We start from the raw sequence: 24,233 nt of genomic DNA, 5'->3' as shown, positions 1-24,233 counted from the left end.
TATTTAGAGGTAGCGTTTCCTTACTTCTACACGGCTCTGCTGTCAACAGATGTAAAGATAAGTACTTGTGGGTATCAGTTCTTAAGTGAGTTTTATAGTTGTGAGAGAAAATAAACCAGCTAGAAAGTGAATCATTTCAACTGATAATTTACCAAATCACCTCACTACAGAGTTAGATTCACCACAGGGCTAGAAAGTGGGACATTTTGCTGAGAGAGGAATCCTATTCCACATACTTTAGGTCCTGCCATCCCAAACCTCTTCTCCAGTACTGTAGCCACCAGGACTTTAGCATCTCTAAATCTTGAGGAGTCAGAGACTGAGCTTCTGAGAAAGGATCCCAGAGGTTTTGAAAAATGTATCACTTCTATATATTCACTCAGTGGTTCAGTAGTCTTCAGTAGTTTTGTATGTCTGATATTGTCCATGCCATCTTGTCTGGTTTCTGATTTTCTCTTTTTTCTCTACCTTTAGCTAGTCTTAAGCTTTAGCTCTGATCAAAGTGCTACCTCTGCACAGACTCTTTCTCTGAATCCTGCAAGTAGCAACTTCAGTGGTGTGCACCCACTCATCCAGCTGGAAGCTTGCACCCACTTCATACTACCACCTTACTCTTGCCAACATCTATTCCTTTAGCTTCATAATTTTAAACCGTTATGCTCAGAACCTTTGGCATCTAGCCTTTTTCACTGGACATCAGAAAAAGCAGGAGGTCTGTGGTCTCGCTTTCTGCCTCACTGCTGGGGTGTGGGAATGCAGCCTGGGTAGGTGAAATGGAGGCGCTCTGCTCCATTCCATCTCGCCGCAGGGGTGTGGGAACTCACCTGTACAGAAGAAATGGTGAACACTAGACTGTATTTATCCTATGCCACCACTGGGTATTGGACTTGTGGAAAGCGCTAAGGCACTGCTCAAGAGGTGGGAGAATGTAGCCTAGGTTGGAGGCCTCAGACAGAGGGAGAAACTGAGGCTGAAGTTGAGTTTACCTGATTTACAGGTGTCCAGTTGCTGCTGGAAACTGTGTGGTTTCCAGAAGGAAGGGGGCCTGTGGGCTGGGGGGCTGGGAGGAGGGGATCTCCGGCTTAGCTCTGCTGTGAGTCCAGTAGCAGAGGAGTCTTCTGCAGGAGACTTAGGTGGTGCAACTCTGTAGACAGTGAGTTTCTCCATGCTCCCCACTGTGGTTCTTAATGGGAGAGACACTCTTTGGTTCCAAACTGTTTATTGAGTGTTTGTTGTGAAAAGTGGATGTATACCACCTCCTAAGGGTGGACCAGAGTTTAAATACCTTTTACAGGAAGAGATGTCTGAGAAGAGAAGCTTATTGGCTAAACCCTCATGGCCTCTAGGTACCTCATTAGCATGAAGAACTCTGTTATGGGCTACATGACCATTGGTCACAACTCTTTGTGGGGAGTGAAGGGAACCAATGTGAGAATTCTGCCAATTTCTAAGTATATCTAGCCCACGTATCCATTATGGAACTGGGAAAATGACCACAGAATGTGTTCAGGGATCTACTGGATCTACTGTGAGTCAGACATCAGTCAAAAGACCCACTAATCACCTGTCCTCCATAAGCCCCTACTTTAACCTGAAGGCTACAATGTTTCTAATTATCTCCTGGGATCAATGTAAATTCAGAACCAGTATCCAATAGGCCCCGCAAAGTCTGATTTCTTTTCTCCCCACTGTATAGTTACCCTTGTAAAAGGCCATAGGACCCTCTGGGGGAAAACTGGAGAAAGGCTAACAGCAAAACTTTTAGATGTCTTATCAAGATCCTTCCTCAGGGGAACCTGGCCACCCCTTCATTCAAGGGGTTCTGGGTCTGCAAACTGGCTCAAGTCTGGAAATTAATTCACTGGCCAAGATCACCTTTTGCCATGATACAATGTAGCCTTCCTTTCATTTGAGAATTTTTCTGCTTATACAGATCAAACAGATATGCAATAGGCTTCCTATCTACTTCATACCTGGAAACACCATGATTTATTAGCCAGTCCTTACGAGTCATGCCATTATAAATTTCACCTCTCCTGTGCTGACCATTATAGGCTAGGTCATTATAAATGTTGTTTTGTCTACTGTGTCCATTATAATAACTATGATCACCTTGCCTGTGGCGATACAATGCTTCTACCTGGCCCTTGCTACTTTGGGGCACAATTAAACCCATTGCATTTAATTCATCCAATTGAGCAGTGGCATCTCCAACCCTAAGGTATGGCACAAGGAAAAGGACAAGAAGAAACTCTTCAAATGTGCTGGTACCCCTCTCACCAGTTTGTGTCTTATAGCATTCATGAAGGGCATATCTTCTCAGCCTTTCCATTAGGTTTTACACAACTTTTCCACTCTAGTATTGCAATTTCTCTGAGCCTTAAAATCCTTTCCTCAACACTAAGCCAAGGGATATCAGGCACCTCCAATTTCTTTTCAGTAGGCCATCTCTTGATAAATGCTTCAGGCTACCGTCCAAAAAAACTTCTAACACATTTTACTTAACTATGTGAGCTTCCATATTAAAAATAGAATCTCCACTCAGAGGGCCCATATCAATAAACTCAGCCTTATCTAGTGTTATGTTCCTTCCACCATTATACCACACCCTTAAAATCCATTCCCACACATATTCCCCAGACTTTTGCTTGAACGAATTAGCAAACTCATTAAGCTCCTTAGTAGTGTAGCACATTTCCTCATGGACTACACTTTGTACCTCCCCTCTAGGGGCCTGTTTTGCCTTGAGTCTGGTTACAGGTCTAGAAGAAACTATTGGTGGGCCTTGATGGACATCAGTATTGTCTTGCTCAGCATTTTCTTCAGAGAAAATCACCGCTGGCTCATCAGACTCTGAGGGATTAATTTCTTCATGTGAAAAAGGCATTATTTCAAGGGGTTGGGGGGCTGAGGGTAGTACTTCCTCAGGTGAGGGAAACCCTTCAGAATCTGAAGATTCCGGGTTCTCAGTATCAACAGGATCCTCCCACACATCCCAATCCCAAGTTACAGAATCCCATTCTTTGTCAACTATTGCCCTTACTTTAACAGCTAACATCCGCTGAGACTGAGGCTTGAATTTTCACTGTAATTCAGCCAATCTTATAATGAGGGCTTCAGTTTGATTTTCTGTAACTCAAGCTCTATGGCTGCTGGAGAGAAGATTCTCTTCAAGGGCACACTTGGAAACCTTTAGGTTGTTTATTTGCATCTGTAGCCTTTCAATTTTATCATACAGCTCATTCTTTTCCTTCATCAATTTTTCCAGAGATACTAAGAGCAAACAAGCCAGCAAAATCATTTTCTGATTTTCCCCCCAAATTATAGAAAATTTGTACACTGGGTCACCTAATTCATTACCAGTTGCAATTGATGGATCAAGATAATCAAAGGCATTTGCTTCTTTAAGTTTGAAATCTAGTTTCCACCACGGGCCTTCAATATTCTACAAGCTTCCGAGAGAGAGAGAGAGAGAGAGAGAGAGAGAGAGAGAGAGAGAGAGAGTATTCTGGAGAGGTTTCAGTAGTTGACGGTGTTGGTGAATTAGAAAATACTAGCAAATTATTAAGGTGATTCCAGATTCTTAAAAGATTCTTCTTTATACTTCTGCTCCTCTAGAACCACTTGTGGTACATGTGCATAGTTTAATGCACGCTGAATTCTTGAGGATACTCATAGGGCTACACTGTAGCATATTGTTCCCATGATGACTCTCTGGTTTCTATTCTTATTAGGTCATCCTAGAATCTCTGAGTGCAGTACAGACTATGTCATTGTGGACTTCTCTTCCAGTTTGTTAGGAACCAAAGCCCTAGCTTTGAAGGTACTCAGAAAATTCTCATCTGCATTTACATAAGAGTAATTCTTAAATTTCTCATGTCTTTTTTATGTCCTCTGTTTTCTCCAGAGGAAATATAGAATCTGGAATCACACAAACATTCAGTTATGATGTTACAGACATGGGACAGAATGTCATTTAGAGATGTAACACAATTTCTGGTCATTTTGTCACATTTTCATACCAACAGACACTAGGAAAAGGTGTGGAGTTTCTGGCTTCATTCTATGATACAGTTCATTTGGAAAGGGCCGACGTTTTCAGTACTCAACAGAGATGCCTGAAGGATTGTTCTCCACTCAAGGAGGAAGGCACATCCAATGGAAGTAAGAAACTCCAATAGCCAGAGACCACCTCCAGTAGATAGGCATGACCCCCAGTCAAAGGATGGGGCCACCCACCCATCTCAAAGATTTTAACACAGAAAGGTTCCTGTGCAAAGGAAAGATGGACAAAAAATGGAGCAGAGACTGAAGGAAGGACCATCTGGGAACAGCCACACCTAGTGAGCCATCCTGTCTTCAGACACCAAACCCCAACAATATTGCTGCTGCCAAGAGGCACTTGCTGAGACAAACCTGATGTGGCGGGGTTCCTGGGAGGTTCTGCCAGAAGTTGACCAAATGCAGATATGGATATTTGCAGCCAACTATCTGACTGAGCTCAGAGTCCCTGACGGGGGAGCTGACAGAAGGACTGGAAGAGCAGAGGAGGATTTAAATCCCATAGGAAGAACAATGTCAGCTGGCTGGACCACCTAATGCTCCCAGCTTGGCTGGACACCAGCCAAGACATATACATGGCTCCAGATACATATGTAGCCGAGGATGGCTTTATCTGCAATCAATGGGACGGGAGGCCCTTAGTTCTGAGGAAGTTTGATGCCCCAGCATAGGGAGATGCTGGAGTGGTTGGGTGGGAGAGGTTGAGTGGAATGGGGAGCACCCTCATAGAGACAAAGGGGAGGGAGGAGAGGGTGGATGTGGGATGGGGGATGGAGGGATGGGGAGGGGTAACCGGGAAGTGGGTTATCATTTGAGATCCATGTGCCATTATGCAAGCAACTTTACCCACAGCACTCCACAGATAACTCAGTGTATAGAAATGAACAGTCAAGCAGGAGAGCTGGCAGTGTCCAGAGAGCACCAAGTCTTCTCTCTAGGTCTGCTCCATCATGCTGGTAATTACTGCCCCAGAACTCCTCTGTCTTCATATACTGCTGACTTCAAGGCTTCATTGTCTCTTTTCTTTAATGACAATAATTATTGCTTCCTTTCATCTGGGAATAAAATTCTAGATTTATCTTAACAAAGTCTCGTTTTCATTTTCCTTATTCCTTGCCCTCCTTTATTTCTTTTTGATTCTGATTAAACTGTTGCCTCAGTTTTTGATCCATTCCATTACCCGTTACCATGGTAATCTCTCCTCACATCAAGCCTTAGGTACTGACTAAAATTAACCCAATTTCTACTATCTATGGCATATAGATGATAACTTCTACTTCAAAAATGGCCAGGTGTTCTGATTGTACTTTTGTCAAGGTTATAGTAGCACCTTTTCTAAGAGTGTCTTTGCTCCAAAAATACTACATCTTACAGATCTGGAGGTTGTACAAGACTCACAGCTTTAAAAAAAAGTCATGCCTATTCTAGTGACTATGCAAACAATATGAGGTAAACAATTACAGAGCATGCTAGAAAGGACAGATTACTTTTATTTCAAAGATTCTATCCAACAGAATGGCTTTATGACAGCTAGAAACCAGTCTCCTACTTGCAGTTTTGATAATCTTTTCTCCATTGGCATTAGAGGATGCTGTTATGCTTCCAGCCAGGGTTGTGATAGAAGAATAAAGTTATAAACCAAACCTCTTCTGAACCCATAAGATCTCTCTAGAAAACAAGAAAATTGTTCAGTTATTATAACAGAACCCAGACTTTAGCACAACTGACTCCAAGGTAGAAGTACCATTCAGGCTGTAAAACTCAGTATGTCAACATCAGCACCTGCCAAAAGTAAAATAAAGACTTAATCCATCAAAGTCCACATAGTTCTTGGAAATTCTCAAAATGTACTAATCTTCCTTTTTAGCTTCTTTAGTTTTGCTTCTGGCTAACTCTTTTTGTTAACTGAAGCATGCTAATCAAGAACTTAGTTAATGTGCTTAAAAGCTCACCCTGAGAAAAGGATCAGGCTACACTGGGATTCCAAATATCCAGTGTCTTGCTGTGAAGAGACACCATGACTATGGCAATTTTCCTATAAAAGAAAACAAAACAAAACAAAAAAACATTTAAGAGGAACTGGCTTACAATTTTATAGGTTTAGTCCATTATCATCACGGTGTGAAGCATGGCATCTTCCAGGCCTACTTTGTGCTGGAGAAGGAGATGAGAGTTCTACATCTTGATCCCAAGGCAGCCAGGAAGAGACTTATCTTCCACAGGAAGCCAGGAGGATATAGTCATCCTCACTGGCCAGAGTATGAGCATAGGAGACTTCAAAAGCCCAAGTGATATACTTCCTCCAATAAGGACACACATCCTAATAGTGCCAAGCATTCAAACATATGAATCTATGGGGGCCAACTTTATTCAAACCACCCCAGTCTAGTCACCTGACAGCTAATAAAAACTTTCTATTGGCTTAAGCCAGTATCTGAGCAGTCTTCTCTGGTGAATGCCTCACAAAAGTTATTTCATAAGCATTACCCATATTGTGGTATGGATATAGATAATCTGCTGAACTTCATGTAAGCACATAAATTCACTGTGCACATATGATCTTAAGAGGACTAATTACTACTCTTCAGATAAGGGGGCTGAACAGGACCCTTGTCACCAGTAGTTCATTCTAGAATCACTTGTTGATTGCAGTGGTTATCGGGATAGCTAACTTGGTTTACCTGAAGGAAAATATACTGCTTTTATCCTTATGAAATAAAGTAGCATTGCACGTTAATGCAAAGCACATATTGTCTACTAAGTTAGACTCCTAAATTAGAGTTTCCTAGTGAAGGAAGCTTGAGCAAGGTGGACGACTCCCAAGTTAGGCTGTAACCCTCCCTCAGACCTTGAGATGCTCTTGTCCGTACACATTCTACAATAAGTCAGTGTTAAATGTACAACTGCCATGTCTGACATGACCTTGGTGGGGATAGAATGACTTGGTTCCTGCCTCTGGGACAGGGCTAGCAGGCATGGCCCTCCACAAGTGTTAATGGTCACTGTGGGCACAAGACTTATTTGTATAATGTACATATTTTCACATTCTATGAAGAATGTTCTCCCTGTTAATGTTAATGACTCCAAGCCAAGGGTGGTCCTTGGCATTCACTACTCAGTGTCTCTATAAATATGGAGAGGATAAATTCTTTTTTGACAGTTTCTGTATGGTACATGTCTGTCCAAATATATCTACACATACAGTGGGTAGATACTGGATATATTTTACTTTTTGTCATTACATTTACCTTGTAGGTCTTATTTTATAGCTATATTACACAATGCTAGTTGTATCTTTATATATTATACCCTTTTTTATGAAGTTGACTTTCTAGTGAACAGACAGAATAGTCATTCATTACCATGTTGGCCATACTTGATTAGAGCTAAAAGCAAATGTTTGGCCTCTAGGATTGTGTATAATCATAGAGGCAGGTTTTTGTTTGTTTGTTTGTTTGTTTTGTTTTATGTTGTGGTATAAGAGGTTTTTTTACATGCAAAAATTTCTATTAAAACTATATGGAAATGTATGCAGATTAAAACAAAACAAACAAACAAAAACAATAGTGCTGCCATACTACCCAGCCATGACCAGTCCAAGTATTTACTCAATGATTCTTAAGTCAACATATCACCGAGGTACTTGGGTTTCAATGTTTATGGCAACACTGCTCACAACAGACATATTGTGGAACCAAGCTAATTGTCCATCAACGGAAGGATGGATAACGAGTTTTTGATATAGAGGATAGTAATATGTCTCATCAGGTAAAAGTGTTTGCTGATAAGCTTGAAGATGTGACTTCAGTCCCTGGGATCCACATGACAGAAGGAAAAACTGATTCCTGCAAGTCATTTTCTGATGTCTACATGCATGAAGCAGCATGTAATATGCCACTTCCCACAAATTAATGAAATATTTACAAATGTGTTGTACACACAAACTGGTTATATTTTTTTAGCCACAAAGAAGAGCAGAGTTATGTCATTTACAAGAAAATAGGTGCAACTGGAGATAATTATTTCATGTAGAAGTTTGATGGATTACAGCAATTGTAGGAAGACAAGAGTTGAATATTTTCTTATTTGTAGTCCTTAGATTTTATCAGTAATTATATAAAATGATATATGTATATATGAAGTAGAAGTAGACATGAACCTATCTAAGGAAACAAATAATATGCATCAGTGGGGACAAGAAAGGGAGAATAAGAAAACATGAAAATAAATAGGCTGATCACACAATATACACATGTCTGAAAAAAATGAAAATATATGACAAAAATGAAATTTTAAAATATTGGTTCTCAAAGATTTTCTAGTCATATTTTTCTCTTAGATTTATTGCTTTACTGTTAGAAATTTTAAAGCAAAGAAACATAATATTATGAAGATGTAATTGTGTAATTATAAATAAATAAAACCAAGTAAGCTGTGATTATTGTTATTTGCATAAGATGGAGCGTAAGATGCATAAAGATCAAAGTGTTCCAAGTGTTCCTGGGTGAGCTCTGCCCAATTGCGTGACAGCACTAGGATGTTGTAGTTACAAATGCTCTTTACTGAGCATGGGGAAAGAAAGAAAAACAATTCATTCCTGATTTATGAACCCTGTATTCTATAAATCTCTCTTCTCTGGTTTTAGTTATTTGGAAAGGGGAATATCCATTGAGGATTCTGATTCAATTCATTTTATCATTTCATTTCTACCCTTGGATTGGTATGCCATTTCACCCACTGCTCCTAGCCTCAGGCTTCTGCTATTCAGTCTCAGTGTTTTTCCAATTGTTTATTTCCCATTTGGATTTATCCCACGCTCTAAAACTTCTTATTGAATTTCCAGATAAATGCCTTCCCCTGGGTATGCTATGGACATACACGAACTCAAATATGGAAAATGAAATTAGTTCACACTACACGAGAACCACTGAAGACTGCCATTGCTTGTACTATATAATTTGCTCCTTCATAAATATTTTCAATAACTGACTGAGTAACAAGCAATTGAAAATATTCTTGGGAATCATGAGTCAAGCACTCAGTCAAGTTACAGAAATCAATAACAAGTCTGCAGAATTTGTGTTACAGCTTCTAATTGGTACCCTTGCTTGAAGGAAGTAAATAACCATTTACTTTGTAAGAAACTCCACACTTGCACAGGTTTATAAAAGTTCTCCAAGAGAATGACTCATTTTTCAAAATTTTAAGGAAAAGCAATATTTTTCTGGCTAATTCAGGTCCTTTATTTTTGTGTGTGTGATGCTGATGGGAGATTATTTTGGCCCCTCACTGTGGGAAAGACGATGGAAGTTCCTCAAAACCTGAAGCATAAAATTACTCTGGTCCATCACCTCAGCTTCTGGATATACCTGTGCAAAGAGTGACTGCTGGACTAGAAGAAATCATAGGATAACAGTGCATTCCAATAGAACAACTGAAAGGTGGGAGCCATGTCTGTCCACAGGAGCATGGATAAATCATTACACACACACACACATTCACACACACATACATGAACGCACACACATACTAAATTATTATCTAACCTGAAAATAATAAGCTTTTGATACAGACAGGGCCACAGATGAATCTGGAAGACATTGTGTCATATGAAGGTAGCCAAACGAAAGAAAACAAAACAAAACAAAACAAAACAAAAATGACAAACATTGCATGACAATGGCTCCAAATAGAATGGCAACATCTTTTTTTTTAAATTTTTAATATTTTTATTACATATTTTCCTCAATTACATTTCCAATGCTATCCCAAAAGTCCCCCATAGCACCCCCCACTTCCCTACCCACCCATTCCCATTCTTTTGGCCCTGGCATTCCCCTATATTGGGGCATATAAAGTTTGCAAGTCCAATGGGCCTCTCTTTCCATTGATGGCCGACTAGGTCATCTTTCGATACATATGCAGCTAGAGACAAGAGCTCCGGGGTTCTGGTTAGTACATCATGTTGTTCCAACAATAGGGTTGCAGATCCCTTTAGCTCCTTGGGTACTTTCTCTAGCTTCTCCATTGGGAGCCCTGTGATACATCCAATAGCTGACTGTGAACATCCACTCCTGTGTTTGCTAGGCCCCGGCATAGTCTCACAAGAGACAGCTATATTTGGGTCCTTTCAGCAAAATCTTGCTAGTGTATGCAATGGTGTCAGCGTTTAGAAGCTGATTATGGGATGGATCCCTGGATACGGCAGTCTCTAAATGGTCCATCCTTTCATCACAGCTACGAACTTTGTCTCTGTAACTCCTTCCCTGGGTGTTTTGTTCCCAATTCTAAGAAGGGGCACAGTGTCCACACTTTGGTCTTCATTCTTCTTGAGTTTCATGCGTTTAGCAAATTGTATCTTATATCTTGGGTATCCTAAGTTTTGGGCTAATATCCACTTATCAGTGAATACATATTGTGTGAGTTCTTTTGTGATTGTGTTACTTCACTCAAGATGATGCCCTCCAGGTCCATCCATTTGGCTAGGAATTTCATAAATTCATTCTTTTTAATAGCTGAGTAGTACTCCATTGTGTAAATGTACCATAATTTCTGTATCCATTCCTCTGTTGAGGGACATCTGGGTTCTTTCCAGCTTCTGGCTATTATAAATAGGGCTGCTATGAACATAGTGGAGCATGTGTCCTTTTTACCGGTTGGGACATCTTCTGGATATATGCCCAGGAGAGGTATTGCTGGATCCTCCGGTAGTACTATGTCCAATTTTCTGAGGAACCGCCAGACTGATTTCCAGAGTGGTTGTACAAGCTTGCAATCCCACCAACAATGGAGGAGTGTTCCTCTTTCTCCACATCCTCGCCAGCATCTGCTGTCACCTGAATTTTTGATCTTAGCCATTCTGACTGGTGTGAGGTGGAATCTCAGGGTTGTTTTGATTTGCATTTCCCTGATGATTAAGGATGTTGAACATTTTTTCAGGTGCTTCTCTGCCATTCGGTATTCCTCAGGTGAGAATTCTTTGTTCAGTTCTGAGCCCCATTTTTTAATGGGGTTATTTGACTTTCTGGAGTCCACCTTCTTGAGTTCTTTATATATATTGGATATTAGACCCTTATCTGATTTAGGATAGGTGAAGATCCTTTCCCAATCTGTTGGTGGTTTTTTTGTCTTATTGATGGTGTCTTTAGCCTTGCAGAAGCTTTGTAGTTTCATGAGGTCCCACTTGTTAATTCTCGATCTTACAGCACAAGCCATTACTATTCTATTCAGGAATTTTTCCCCTGTGCCCATATCTTCAAGGCTTTTCCCCACTTTCTCCTCTATAAGTTTCAGTGTCTCTGGTTTTATGTGAAGTTCCTTGATACACTTAGACTTGACCTTAGTACAAGGAGATAGGAATGGATCGATTCGCATTCTTCTACATGTTAACAACCAGTTGTGCCAGCACCATTTGTTGAAAATGCTGTCTTTCTTCCACTGGATGTTTTTAGCTCCCTTGTCGAAGATCAAGTGACCGTAGGTGTGTGGGTTCATTTCTGGGTCTTCAATTCTATTCCATTGGTCTATTTGTCTGTCACTATACCAGTACCATGCAGTTTTTTATCACAATTGCTCTGTAGTAGAGCTTTAGGTCCGGCATGGTGATTCCACCAGAGGTTCTTTTATCCTTGAGAAGAGTTTTTGCTATCCTAGGTTTTTTGTTATTCCAGATGAATTTGCAGATTGCACTTTCTAATTCGTTGAAGAATTGATTTGGAATTTTGATGGGGATTGCATTGAATCTGTAGATTGCTTTTGGCAAGATAGCCATTTTTACAATGTTGATCCTGCCAATCCATGAGCATGGGAGATCTTTCCATCTTCTGAGATCTTCTATAATTTCTTTCTTCAGAGACTTGAAGTTTTTATTATACAGATCTTTCACTTCCTTAGTTAGAGTCACGCCAAGATATTTAATATTATTTGTGACTATTGAGAAGGGTGTTGTTTCCCTAATTTCTTTCTCAGCCTGTTTATTCTTTGTGTAGAGAAAGGCCATTGATTTGTTTGAGATAATTTTATATTCAGCTACTTCACCGAAGCTGTTTATCAGGCTTAGGAGTTCTCTGGTGGAATTTTTAGGGTCACTTATATATACTATCATATCATCTGCAAAGAGTGATATTTTGACTTCATCTTTTCCAATTTGTATCCCTTTGATCTCCTTTTGTTGTCGAATTGCTCTGGCTAGGACTTCAACATCTTGACAATTGGAGCAGAGAGAATGGGCAGTCTGCATTCAATGAGTGTGAAGTTTCCCTTTGGGAACATGAAGAAATGGGGAAGACAGATGGTTATAATAGGTGCAAAACAGTATGGATTTTTTTTAATTAGATATTTTCTTTATATTTCAAATGCTGTCCCCTTTTCCTAGGTTCCTCTCCAAAAATTCTGTATCCCCTGCCACCTCACCCTGCTCCCCAACCCATCCACTCCTGCTTCCTGGCCCTGGCATTCCCTTATACTGGGGCATAGAATCTTCACAAGACCAAGGCCCTCTCCTCCCACTGATGGCCGACTAGACCATCCTCTGCTGTATTTGCAGATAGACAGGAGTCCCACCATGTGTTTTCTTTGATTGGCGGTCTAGTCCCAGGGAGCTCTGGGGGTACAGGTTAGTTCATATTGTTATAGTATGGATGTTTTTAATGCTTCTGGACTGTATACTTAAAAGTGGTTAAAATTAACATCAAGGAAAATAGTTTCATTGGTGAATTCTATATATCTCTTTATCACAACAACTAAAAGATATTTAATTATTGTAGGTTTATATTATGTAATTTATATGAAAATCTCATTATAAAAACTAAAGAATAGTTGACCAATCATTTAGAAAGACAGTCTCAGTCACTTAAGTATGAGTTCCACTTCAGAAGAGATTGGTATGGTGTGAATTTTCATGAAGGGATTTGAACAATTGTCTACTAGCCCAGATAGAGCAGAGGAAGCAGACCAAGAAAATGCCCCACTCATGGTGCATTTGATTAATCAATGAGATTATTGGAGCTAATTACAGAGGCATATGTGAAGAGTTGCAGGAGCATAGTGACTCAAAGGCAGCAGCAGCAGCATCTAAAAGCTTATTGTAGAGTGGGTGACCACACATAAAAGCCTGACTTAGTTAGGGTTTCCATTGCTGGGAAGAGACACCTTGGCCAAGGTAACTCATAAGAGTTTTCTGTATTTTATAAATGTCTTTATCTTCATGAGAAGTATGAGCATCCTTTTCCCTCCAGGTGGGAATGAATATTTCTACTCAGAGGAAAGTGCTACACAATTGGTTACCCATCACCACACACACACACACACACACACACACACACACACACACACACAATGAAGGTCATATCTGGTAACATTTTTCTGGAGTAAAATGTTACTGGTGGTGGAAAGCATCTTTGTATTTTTTATGGGTCCTTGGGAGTGTGCTTAGTCTTCTGCTCTGGCTCTCCTGCATCAGCCTGCACTCCAGTGAATGATTTGTTGAGGAAAACAAGAAAAGCCACCTCTCTGGCTAGATAATAGGACAGGGCTAGACAAGCAGGAGAATTGCCTATGGCAATGAGCAGAACCTCTCAGTTTGAATTCCATCATTTTTTAATTTAATGGGCTACATAGAAATGTCACATACATCTTGAAAAAAAACTGTAGACATTATTCAGATTATAAACTTACTAGCTAAAATCTCCCAGATAAATTAAGAGGGGAATTTTAATGATAGGACCCATTTCTATAGTTCCTATTAGGAAAAATATTCTTTGAGTATTTTTAACCTTACACACTGATAACATTTTCTTCTACATCAAAATACCTGGAAATGTGGAATGCAAATATATTTGATACGCTATCGCTGTGACCTCTATTAATTTAACTCTACATGGCCCTATATACTGAAATCTTTTACCTCCCTGCATATTTGCATAAGGTATGTTTTCAAAATTTGTTTAAACATTCTTGGTTCACCTACTTGAGTAATTTGCACACTGGAGATATAAACTTATCACCTGGTTACTACCTGTTCCATTTGGAATATGATAACAAAATACCAAAGATCACAAATTCATAAGCAACACACATGTATTTCTCTATGGTCAGGGGTCCTTCAGCAAGGCAGAATGGATTCAGTGTTAAGAGAAGTCTTAATATAACTGTCTCCTGAGAGTCTCTGCCAGAGTCTGCCAAATACAGAGGCAAATGCTCGCAGCCAAACATTGGACTGAGCATGGGGTCCCCAATGGAGGAGTTAGAGAAAGGACTGAAGGAGCTGAAGGGGTTTGCATCCCATAGGAAGAACAACAATATCAACCAACCAGACACCCCCAGAGCTCCCAGGAACTAAACCACCAACCAAAGAGTATACATGGAGGGACCCATGGCTCTAGCTGCATATGTAGCAGAGGATGGCCTTGCCAGGCATCAGTGGGAAGAGAGGCCCTTAGTCCTGTGAAGGCTCAATGCCCCAGTGTAGGGGAATGCCAAGGTGAGGAGGAGGGAGTAGGTGGGTGGGGGAACACCCTCATAGAAGCAGGAAGAGGGAGGATGGGTTAGTGGATTTCCAGAGGGGAAACCAGGGAAAGGCATAACATTTGAAATGTAAGTAAATAAAATATACAATTAAAAATATTAAAATAAAAAGAAAAAAGGAAAAGAAATCTTACTGTCTGGCTCATATGTAATCCTTTCTTGTGGTCTTCCCAGCTAATGAAACTGCTATCAGTAAACCTACAATTGATTTCTGCATTAACAATTCAGCTGTATTATTTCAATGCAAGCGTCAAGTAGAATGAAACAGAACTTACACAATTTTCCTGCCCTGTTTTCTCACTGCAGGCTTAGGCTCACCTCTCTTCTTACCCACAACGCAGCTTCTAAGAAGGTCCTCCCAGAAGGCTCTCACAGTTTGAGGTTCATCTCTGGTCTCTGTATTTCCTTCTTGCTTCATTAGCTTCAGTGGAGAAAAACAGCTGGAAGACGAAGCCACTTTGCAGGATTAGAATGAGTCAGGCATTTATATTTCAGACATTTTAATGTTACTGTCTGGGCTTCCTTCCATCTGAAATATAATAGTTATTTTCTTCCTGGTGGCTAATGCATTTCCAAGCTATTACTTTGTTGCATTTTACAATTCAAGCTTGACTGGTCACTTAGAAGTTTGATCTAATTGAAACAAAACATTACTGGATATTCCCTTTAAGTCAGAAAAATACAATTTTTCTCATTGAGCTTTATAATTTTGAATAAAAACTGTCATTGTTTTACCACTGAAATCTCCATCAGGTACATCAGCTTCTGTTATGAGAGGATTTAATCAATTTTGTATGCATAACATTTTAAAATCTGTTAAAATAGGATGTGTTTGGGAGAGCTTTATTTGGCTTATAACTATGAAAAAATAGGGCAGAATTTTTCTTTCCATCCTGTAAGGCCACTGTTTCTGAGTAACTGGATTATAAATAAGTGATTGCTTATCTTTGATAATTCTCAGTGAAATATCTATAGATCGTTTGCATTTATACCCAGAAAATTTAAAAAATGGGTTGTTTAAAAGTATCTACATTCCTTTGTACATGATGCACTGCTGAAAACTTAATGACAGTTAAGCAGACATATTTAAAGAACTTAACACTATAAATAATTTAGGTCAGAAATAGCATGTGTAAGAAGGCCAGTGCTTAGAAACTATTTTCTCAAGTGTAGCTGTCTAACTGTTAATCCTACATTAATCCAGGAAGGACTCCCCTTCCTTGCTCCGTGAGCATAGAGAATAGGAGTAGCTTATGTTCAGCTACAGTATCAAAGAAAAAGTCAAAGAAACTTAATCACCTGTATGCTCCACCTGTCAACTCATATACGGGGAAATAAGAACTGGATTATCACTAATTGAACAAAGCCAAAAGAGTTCTAGAATAGAGAGAATGAATGAGAAGACAGCAAATACCCCAGAATTCCACTGCTGCTAATTTCAGGACAAACTGATCAATAGGCACTTGGTAAAGATAAGCCAGAAAGATCTCTTCCTTGAGAGAATTGGCCAGGGCTATCTAAGAACAAAACCTGTCTGCAGTGAGAATCTCTGGATGAATTTGATAACTCATTCTAGGTTTACTATGGAGAGCTTTGAGGGCTGCTTGCTAGGAATCTGACATTGACCAAGAACAAGGAAATGGGCCTCAAGCAGGAATCTGACATTGGGCCATGACAAGGAAGTAAGCACAGGCAGGAATCTTAAATTTATGGTGGAACAAAAGTAGGCTTCAGGCAGGAATCTGATTTTGGGCTTGGACAAGGAAGTAGGCTCAGATATTTTGGTCATCCTGATAAGTCCTTAGAAACAGTGATGGCAGGACTTTGCATATTGTCTTGCTTGTTCCTTGACTATTTATGTTTATTATACTGTTTTCCCTTATTGTTTACATGTAATTAAAATGGTATAAAAGTGGATTGGGAAAAAAATAAACCTGCCTCAGCCTCAGAACTGGATGGGGTCATGCTACAATGTTGTCTAATTGTCCTTTTTTCTTTTTAATCCTCACTCCTGCACTGGAGAACCTGTTGACTGACTGAGCTGGCTTGGTCAGTTTTCTTTACCATTTCCCTTCCTAAGAGTATCTAAGCTTGTCTCATACTTTCCATCAAAATCTCAAAGGGAATATGTTAATTCTCTATGACTTTTTTTCCTCCCATTGTCAAAAGTGAGGTTAAGGAAGGTGCATCCCAACATTCTGGGGATGGAACAAATTTATTTTGTGCACGATGCTTGGGTCATCTGTCTAGCTGGGGAAAGTATGTAACAGACAAGGTTACACCAAAAAGCTGCTATTGTTTCTGGTGAAGAGTCCTACATTATGGAGGGTTAAGAACAGCACTGTTTAATGATTTTATCCATTAGAAAGTCAAATAATAAGTGTCCAGCAATGAGCACTTATAAGCTTCCAGGTTCAGTTATGCAATTACAAATCTCTGAGCTTGTAAAGGAGAATGAAAAATGTGTTTCAGGACTAGGGTGGCATACATATGGAGGTAGGTTAGGGAGAGGGAGAGACCGTAACAGGATAGAGATAGGGAAAGAGAAGCAGAGGATACGTGGCCCAAAGCAGCCCAGCCTAGAGCTGTGCAGTCTATCCTCACCAAGTAGCAAGTGGTGTTCTAACAGGCAAGTTGTGGCAGACAATCCCACTTGGGGACATCTCTGGTGACTGTTTGGAAGATATGAGAAGCCTGGCACTTATCATGGCATCCTCCCTGCTGACTTTCTGTTTCAGATGAAATGCAGAGGAGATCATATCACACCTGATCCCAAATAGATTTTCCACCTTCCCAAACATGAATTCTGCTCCCCTGGGTTAATGTTCTGAAACCCATTGACAGATTATGTTTTTACAGATTCTCCCAGAAGTGGTTATTGCTCATCAGTCTTTGCATCTGTGTCTGAAGCTCTGTGTGCTTCCCAGAGTAGACAGATGCTGTACAGTGGCAAGACCTGGCTTCCAGTTACTGTGCTTTTCCAAGGCACCAAATAGCCTTGCTTTCTTGCCCTTGCTTTCAAAATAAAGCAATGTATGCAATCTGCTATGACGTTTATGAAACAAAAATTAATACCTGTTTCCAGGGAACCGTAGCCCACTATCAATCACTAGTGCCCTCCCTCAAGCAGCTCCCTTATCTACAATAGAATGAAGTGCTATGGGTCATCTCAAGTTTCCACGTACGTTTTGTAGTACTCTGAGCCATTATGATTTCTCAGTCAGAGTCAGGCACCATGAAATCCCCTGGCTGTATGAACAAAAGGGTAAGTTTGCCAGCATGCTTTTGGAACAAAGACAATGTTATAGCATTGCTTCGGCAGCAGCATAGCCCCTCAGCAAAGAAAACTGACACTGCTGCCACATTTCTCATCATCTCATCTTTAGGGAGTTGATGCAGCTGGAAACATCATAAATTTCTCAGAATTTACATTAAAACTGAAAGCAGACTTAGCTGTGCTGAGTAATAAAAATCTCACTTCTTGCCAATTAGAAGGCTTTGTGCCCGTGAGTGAGAGTTTGTGCGTGTGAGCTCTTTCTTGAGACGCGCCCACCTGGGTGCAGTTCCTCTCTGGTGTGTTTATGTTTCGTAAGCATCCCTGGGTCACTGGTGAGAGCTCAGAGTAAACTTAGATCCTGCAAAATCTGCCATAATTGCTGCGTATGGAGTTGGATATTTTGTGAATTTGTAAGTTTGCAAATGAATCTACAGATTCTAATGACTCTCTTTACGAAATGGGCTATGTAAATTTTGGTAATGATTTACATATAAAGAGTCAAAATGCCTAGGTCTGATTAATGAGGAGTAGCTGCTGAACAGCAAGTTTCCAGGTACATATCCTTGAGATCACTGCTCATTATTTTTATTGTCTGTATTATCCTAGTTTAACACTTCATTTAGCTACTAATTCCAAAGGAGCCATAGGCAACATTTTGTCTTTTTTTTTAATCATAATGTTAGTCCACATGTTTTTGGTTTTGTTTTTTGTTTTTTGTTTTTTGTTTTTTGTTTTTGTTTTTTTTTTATCCACAGGATGATGATGGATTTGCAAATCAAACCTAAGTTGTGCAGGTTGGGAAAGCAGACAAATGTGTGTGAGGCAGGATGAGGGCTTGGCCGCTGTTTCTGGTTCAGCCAGTTAGTCATGAGCACACTACCTTAGAAGGTAAGACTTTGAGAACTGATGTGTGTCACCCACTTGGGGGTGCTGTGATGCCACAGGGTGACAGGGAGCCCTACAGCGACAATGAAAGCAGGCTCAAAAGGATTTAATCCCAGCACTTGGGAGGCAGAAGCAGGTAGATTTCTGAGTTCGAGGCCAGCCTGGTCTACAGAGTGAGTTCCAGGACAGCCAGGGATACTCAGAGAAACCCTGTCTCGAAAAAAAAAAAAAAATAGAGAAAATACCCAAGGAGCTAAAGGGAACTGCAACCCCATAGGTGGAACATTATTATGAACTAACCAGTACCCCAGAGCTCTTGACTCTAGCTGCATTTGTATCAAAAGATGGCCTAGTCGGCCATCACTGGAAAGAGAGGCCCATTGGACTTGCCAACTTTACATGCCCCAGTACAGGGGAATGCCAGGGCCAAGGGGTGGGGGTGGGTGGGTGGGGGACTGTTGGGGGAGTGTATTGGGGACTTTTTGGATAGCATTGGAAATGTAATTGAGGAAAATACCTAATAAATAAAAAATAATAATAATAAAAAAAGGATGCCTTGCTGCCTGGCCAGATCCAGAACCTAGCCAGTCATAGACCTCTCAAAACAGGGAGAGAACCAGGGCCCTAGTGGGTACTAAAGAGTGAGTTCTCTGCTCCTTCTTGGGCAGTGAAGAGTAAAGGCATAAGGATGCCAGAGTGGGGAACTAAGGTCAGGCCGGGTGCAGCAACAAGCAGAGGAAAAGTTATTACAGAAGGAAATGTGGTACAATATGAACAGAGGAAAATGGAACTGAACCTAACTATCTCCACTTTGGGGGATAGGGGGCTACAGTCAGGGCGTCCTGCTTCTCTGGAAGAATATATCTCGCCATAGGTACTAAACCAGGGTGTCTTTTAGGGAGAGTAATATCAGAGCCTATTAGGAGACTACAGATCCAAACCTCCGAATAGTTCCCCCAGAAGTCCTGGACCCTGAACAAGGGGATGCTGTCATGGGCTGAAAGCTGCTCTGCTGTGTGGCCCTTTGTCTCCTGGGAGCAGATGAATCATAGGAACAATTTGCAAGATTTTGCCCTTGGTTTTCAAGCTAGCCAGTGAGGGCTCTAGCAGGCTCTGTCTTCAGACTTGTGGGACCTGTAAATTCCAGAGTCATGCAAACCTGAAACCTCAAAGTCAAAGAATAGCTAGCAACTAGGAAATATTCCCTTCTCTCTGGACACCTCTCTGTGCTCTGGTACCAGAAGACCCTGAACCCCAGTTCAATACTACAATAAAGAGGAGAAAGAAAGAGGAAATGTCCTTTATTCAATTTACAGCACAACAATTTGGTGACTAGCATTCTGAATTGAATCTGAGCTCTCTAGAGCCAAAGGACTCTGCACTGTTCCTCTTAGCTAACAGCACAGCACAGCCCTGCCTGATTGTCAGCAGTCTGTACAAAAACATCGGTGATCCTGCTAGGAAGGGGACCAGGATGAGCAGGCTGACAGTGAACTTACTCAGGCCCTGAGAAGTGGCAGGCCTTTCTTAGACACTTGTGGCTGCATAAATCTGTGGTCTGTTTAATGTACACAGAATTTGTGCAATGTAAACACCACTTTACCTGTGCATGTGTCTAACTAAGGTGGAAGCAGCCATCCTGGCTTCATATTCACTACCTACCTACCTGATATTTCTTTTCTCAATACTTGTTGCTTCCTGCTTCCCCACCCTTTGCTCTAGATCTGCTACCAAACCTGACTTCCCCATCTCAGGCTTCCATTAACAAGGTGGTATGGCATAAGATGATTGTTTTAACCTCATCCCGAATAAGCCTAGGGAATACACATTTTGAAGCAAGCATATACAGTGAGAAGAGCTACTATCTTAAACATTGTGAAGTGTATAGTGCAATGTTATATTGTATCTAGGACAATGTTTTACTTCAGAGCTCCAGACTTGCACCTCCTGCATAAGTTAAACTTTGTACCCTTTGTCAGCTCCTCCCACCTGACCCCATCTGCCAGACACTGGTAAACTGCCATTTTGTTCATTGCTCACATCCATTTGTCTTCACATAAGTACAGTAAGGCAGTATCTGTCTTTTTTATCTATCTTGCTTACTTCAATTAACATAGTGTTCTTCAATTTATAACTGCAGTTAAAATAGAAAAATAGCCTTTATAATACTTCATAATATTACATAATATAATAATATAATATAACATTGTACAGAAGAATAATGTTATCAGGCCCTCGGGTCAGTCAATAGGGTCTGCAAGGGAGAGAGTGGGGATGGAGGAGCAAGAGATACAAAGAATGGAGACAAGAAGGTCTGTCTGATCAAGTCTCATTTATTGAAAGGCAACTATGGGTATATAAGCACAAGCTGGGGAGTGCAGCTGGAGACACTTAGCCACAAGTCCAGGATGTGTCTGAGAAAAACAGGATGTTATCAGAGTGTGTTCAGCTGTGGTGGGCTGCTTGCAAAAACATGCTAGGAAAACAAGTCTCTCATCAGGGTGGAAAAGTACCAACCTGTAAGTAAATAGCCCGAGATGGCTGCAGAGATGATAGTCACTTTCTGCTAAGAGTTAGCTCCCAACATATAACTTATGATTTCTATGAAAGACACTCTGTAGTTGCAAAGTCTAAATGCACTGTGCATGTCAGTGTCCAGCCACAATTCAGTCAATATGTGTAAAACAACTCAGAAACAAGTAGCAGAGGCATCATTATTTATTGAAGAGGTAACCATATTATTGTGCTTTCTTTATAAATTAAAAAAAAATGACCTGTAAGTGTAATAATTTGACCACATCAAATAGAGGTCCCGAATGCAGTTAAATTCTTGGTCTAAGTTCCGTATTTATAACTCTGTGTGACAATGTTTACTTCATGGAAAAGATACCTGTCTTCAAATCAGAATGCTCCCCTTTCCATCCCTTTCATATCTAGCAATTCTGATAAAAATTAGTGACAGAAATTGGTGTGCCTGAGAGATACATATGGAGGCAACTACATGCAATTCTTATTCTCTTCCCAACATGAGCTCATCAAGACAAGCCACGTTCTTAATTTGCTCAACTGATATTTTTCATCTTTAAATATAATCAACAGTATCCAGTCACACTGGTCAGAAATGTCCAAAGAAACAGACCCATCAGGATCAGTCTACCATATTTGTCTATCATTTATCTGTCTGACTGTCTGTCTCCTATCAACCATATATCTATCACTGAAATTCTAATGAACTAGCTAATGCAATTATGAAAGTCTCAAAATCCAGATAAGCTGGTGCTGCAGAAGCTCAAGGGGGAGGGGGGGGCTGTTGTTTCAGTTAAACATCCGTGAGCTGTCTAATGGACACATTCTTCCACACCTGAGAGAGTGACTCATTTTGTCTTAGTCACACACTGATCTGCTAAGTCATGTTCTGAAGGGCTATTCAATTTTCTATACCGACTGAATTACTAGCTTAATTTAATGATAAAATATACTGATTTAAATATCATTATTCAAAAACATTCAAATAGACTCGTCTAGAAGGTCGGACAGTCTTGTGGGTACCCATGACCTAGCCAAGTTGTAATATGAACTTAGCCATAATACCATCTTCACAAATGTATAACTCCTCAATAAGCATAAAATACATGGTACATGACATTAATCCAGATGTTTGAGTCCATTTTCTAATCTATGATTAGAGGGACAGCCTCCATCATCATTATCTACGTGCAAAAGCAGATGTAGACATCTGTCGCCTTGTCATTTTATAGTTGAAGAACTGGAAACAACAGAAGTAGAAACACATGTAATTGGCAAGTCATCACATGAGCTAGAGATCTTAGCATGTATCCCTAGTCAGACATTTAAAAACTTTATTGACATATAATCAAACATGACAGATATTATCTATTAACAGATTAGTGATTTTTTGAGCAATGTATATGTATATTTAGTCATCTTACATCCACCCTACTGAGATATAGGGCATTTATATAATTTAGGAAATTCATTCTTTGTAATGTCTTTCTCCATATATGATAATTTACATTTTTATTTTGTAAATTAATTTGACTTGGACATTTTTAAAGCAAAAAACTTACATCTATACATATTATATTATTTTTCTGTCTGGGGCAAGGTAACATTACCTATGGATTGTGCCTCAAATAAAATCATATCACTTGTTCCCATGTAGGACTCTGCCATCTCACCCAGGCCTTTCTCACACCTTCATATCCATCTTTGTTACTGATTCTTATCAAGTTCATATTTTATTCATAATATTTTATAATGATACTCTATCATTATAATGACTCTAACAGTCATTTCCAAAAAGTTATTTTGAGAGAACATGTGGTAGGTCAACAGATTTTTGCCAAGAGGTGATCTGTTATACTGAGTGTCCATCACAGTCCATAATGACAGGCCAGTCACCAGCATGGTATGATTCTCTGATATGGTCTTACCTGGAACATGAGAAGTAATTCATTGGCTTTATATATAAAGGTTCTCTGGCTAGAGTTGGCAGGTGTTCTGTTTGTTATAAATTGACAAGAAACAGCAAATAATTCCTTAAAGGTTGATGGGTCTTCCCAATAGGCTTAAAAACTGAGTATGAGAGAGATTCATTGCAGGTAGAGTATGTAATAGGACTGTGATTAATTAAGCAAACAGAAAGGGATAATGTGAGATACATGCATCAAAAGCCATGGGAAACACAGAGTGTTTGCTATAATTCTAGACCAATACATTAATAAGGAATTATACATCAGTGGGACTGTACTATACATGGACTCACAGGCTACTTTACGAAAAAGTCAAGAGGTAGTTGAGTCAATTTGGACAACTGACTTCTATTTAGCCATTGCATAGACATATATTTTGGAGATGATTTTCTGGTGGAAGGAGTGTGGCCTCTGGTGCCCAGGTAGGGAGACTGAGAACTCAGTTGTTTGCTTCAGAGATCATTTTCTTTCTGCTACACAGAGATTCAGTCAGTGGGCTCTCTCCTTTACTGAATCTAGACCACGAACCTCAGTTTACTCTGCAGTGCTGCATTTTGTTTCCTGCAGGCAGGTGAATTCTGTGCAGGTCTTGGTGTGGCATTCTAAGGTACTGAACATAACCTTTCCATCATTGTGGAAGCATTCACATGTTCTCCTTTTCCACAGGTCCAGTGAGTGCTGCTATCATTCAGACTCCCAAATTATTGATCCTAAAGGCAGGACAACATGTGACAATCAAATGTACTCAGGATATGAAACATGACTCCATGCTTTGGTACCAACAGGATTCCTGGTTAGAACTAAGAGTAATCTATTCCTATGATGCTGGAATCATTGACAAAGAAGAGGTCTCTAAGGGGTACAATGTCTCCAGATCATGCACAGAGGACTTCACCTTCACTGTGGAATTGGCCTCTCCCTCCTGGACATCTGTGTACTTCGGTGCCAGCAGTTATACCACAGAGCTCTGGGGCTGCCTCCTCTTTGCACAT

At 40.2% G+C, this 24,233-nt stretch overlaps 1 gene segment (V, D, J or C); it reads left to right on the top strand.

Moving 5' to 3' along the window:
- Positions 1-24,233, top strand: part of LOC147004003 (T-cell receptor beta-1 chain C region-like) — a 500,214-nt gene that overhangs the window by 615 nt on the left and 475,366 nt on the right.

Source organism: Mus caroli, unplaced genomic scaffold, assembly GCF_978045245.1.
Source record: "Mus caroli unplaced genomic scaffold, Mus_caroli_1 scaffold_7, whole genome shotgun sequence".
NCBI classification, from domain to species: domain Eukaryota; kingdom Metazoa; phylum Chordata; class Mammalia; order Rodentia; family Muridae; genus Mus; species Mus caroli.
The sequence above is the reverse complement of the archived record's forward strand: the minus strand, read 5'-3'. Positions and strand labels throughout refer to the sequence as shown.